Source organism: Haplochromis burtoni, unplaced genomic scaffold, assembly GCF_018398535.1.
Source record: "Haplochromis burtoni strain Fernald_Lab_line unplaced genomic scaffold, NCSU_Asbu1 Contig_1256, whole genome shotgun sequence".
NCBI lineage: Eukaryota > Metazoa > Chordata > Actinopteri > Cichliformes > Cichlidae > Haplochromis > Haplochromis burtoni.
The window spans coordinates 35774-38535 of NW_024583617.1; the positions used below are offsets into that span (position 1 = coordinate 35774).

The 2762-nt window shown below is 37.0% G+C and overlaps 1 long non-coding RNA gene across 1 annotated transcript; it reads left to right on the forward strand.

Moving 5' to 3' along the window:
• The first annotated feature begins 1531 nt into the window (after positions 1 to 1531).
• Positions 1532 to 2762, forward strand: LOC121813193. Its single transcript, XR_006053563.1, has 2 exons — positions 1532 to 1776; positions 1900 to 2762. It is a non-coding gene; the product is annotated as an uncharacterized LOC121813193 (long non-coding RNA).

Sequence of the window (2762 nt, forward strand, 5' to 3'; positions counted from 1 at the left end):
TTGTTAATTAAATTGCTAAGCAAATAAGCTACTCAGAAACACCACTGTGTTTGAGCAGGAACAGGAAGTGATACTCTACCACAGAGCGAGCGAACACCAAGTGACAGCGCCACCAAGAGATCAATGTGATGGACCAACAGGTTTTTTCTTTATTTTCATTAATTATGGGCGTAATCAAAAATCTTCGGAGTCATTGAATTTCAATTTGTTTTGGATGAAATCTGATAAATATGTTTAAAATCTGTTAAATCTGTTTAATAAAAATCTATATATATGCTCTGCACACATGACTCGTAAGCTCCAGCACAACATAACATCCCAGTGATCAGAACTGAGGCCACTGAGTCCAGCCTCAGATGAAAGATTAAAGTGTCAGGAAGTAAAGCAGAGTAGAAGTACTCAGTTACAATGAGCAGCCTGATGGCAGGACTGTTGGTGTATATGTTGGCACCTCATCATGCACACAGATCAGCAGGGGCAGAAACTTGTGAGTGAAAAGTTAAATTAAATTTCTGAAGTCAAAATTGGTTATGAAGGCTGACTGTTTTACAACTGTTAAACTTCACTTTGCACAACTGATGTTTTTTTCTGTCTTCCTGTTCAACCAGGACAGTTTGTAGCACATTATTATAAATGTCAATAATAAATCAAATCATCAGCTAATAATAGTAGCTAGTATATATATAGTATAATAGTAGCTAATAAAGTAACTTTAATGTCTAACTTTTTATATCATACTAAGGACCTCTAAACTCTCGATCTTCTTATTGTGATAAGAATCTGCAGCTCTGCCATAATACACCTACATTACCAGTAGATGGCAGCAGACGTCCGCTGTGTTTCAAAGTCATTTGAAGGTTCACGCAGTTTTCTGACTCTGTGGGTTTGTGTTGATTCGGGAACAGGTGAGAAAATAATATCAGAAGTCCAGTCCGACTCACATGTTCATGAGTTTGTAATTTATCAGACACCAAAATACCTCACCTGTTTTTGTCTTCACCATTTTTTTTTTTACCTCAGCACGACTGCAATGTAATGCCCAAGCCTAAATTCAGTGTTTTAAAATATTTTTTTGTAAATAAAATACTTTAAAAAATCTAGATTTTTAGTTTGTAATTACATTAACATACATGATTAGCATAAATAATTAGGATTAACACACATTTTACAGTTTTAAAATGCATTAAATTACTTATTACTTATTTTTAACACACAAAACATTTGTTTTCGTGGCTGGTGTGAAAAGACCTTCACACACCAGACACAAACTTGGTATCCACAGCAAAATGTTTGCTCATACTCTGCTGAACCAAACGACATTGGTCATAGTTATATTACAATTTAATGTTTTAAAAATGTTTTTAAGTTTTTTTTTTTATTATTTTGTTCATTTTAGGAATTAAAAAAAAACATTTAAGAAAATAGTTCCCACGCGCAGTCAGGGTGGGGCATCACGGAAACGTTGTCTCAGTATCAATCCGCAGTGTGCTATAAATTCGAAGAAGGACCAGCAGCAAACCGGCACCTGTTCTGTGTGCAAAGCAGGGGACTCCAAATTCTAATTCGTCTTTTTGATTATGGAAAATATGAATAGAGTTAACATGATCAAAACAAGCGTTATTAGCGAAAAACAACTCAATTGGATTGATTTAAAGAGTGCCTCTGTTGCATATAATTTAAGGTTTTCTGCATTCATACAGAACATCTCCTGTTATACAGACTTCAACTGAGGATACTTTGAGAATGTTGTTTCTAATTGAAAGATCAGTGTACCAGGTATCAAAACAGTTCTCTATCTCCTTTGGCCCAGTACAGACCACTGGTCTCGTCTACATCACCATTGCTGTAGAAGTTAACAGTTTATTCCATTTAACCTCTACGCTCGGTTTCCTTTTTCAGACCAGACAAAGACAGTTAAATCCGGACAGGACATCACTTTGCCATGTCGAGCTCCAAACAACACCAACATGATAGGTGTAAAGTGGAGGAGAGCTGACCTGGGTGAAGAATATGTCTATTTGAACCGCCAAGGGCACCCTCAGCCACAAGACCAGCATCCATCTTTTAAGAACCGGGTGGATCTGCAGGACAAACAGATGAAGGATGGAGACGTGTCTCTGATTCTGAAGAAGGTGACGACTAATGACACTGGAACATACGAGTGTCTTGTCTTCAAGGAAGAAACACTTTCTTGGATATCTGTCTGCAACATCACACTGAGTGTTGTTGATCCTCCTGGATCTGTTGGACTGAAAGTTGATCCGTCAGTTATTTTGCTGTTTTTGTTTTGTGTTTTCCTAGTTCCTAGGGTGATCATCATCATCATCATCATCATCATCATCATCATCATCATCATTGTTGTGATCTGTAGCAGACAATGGAAAAAATACCCTATCTTAAAAAAAATATGTTCGTTCTTAACTGAAACCTCTCATTTACCAACTATTAATGGTTATGAGTCAGTTAAGGTTATTGATTATAACAACGTATAACAATGACATTTTTTTTTTAAATATTGCAAATATAAGCCTCGTTATAATATTTTTAAACGATGTATTTACAAAAAAAACAACAAAAAAAAAACCAACACCCAACTCCCCTTTCCCCTTTTACCCCCCTCCTTGAATTGCCACCTTATCGTGGTGGAGGGGTTTGTGAGCTCAGAAGATCCTGGGAGCTGAGTTGTCTGGAGCGTTCAGCTCCTGGTAGGGTCTCCCATGACAAACAGGTCCCAGGTGATGAGCCAGACTAAGAGCAATTCA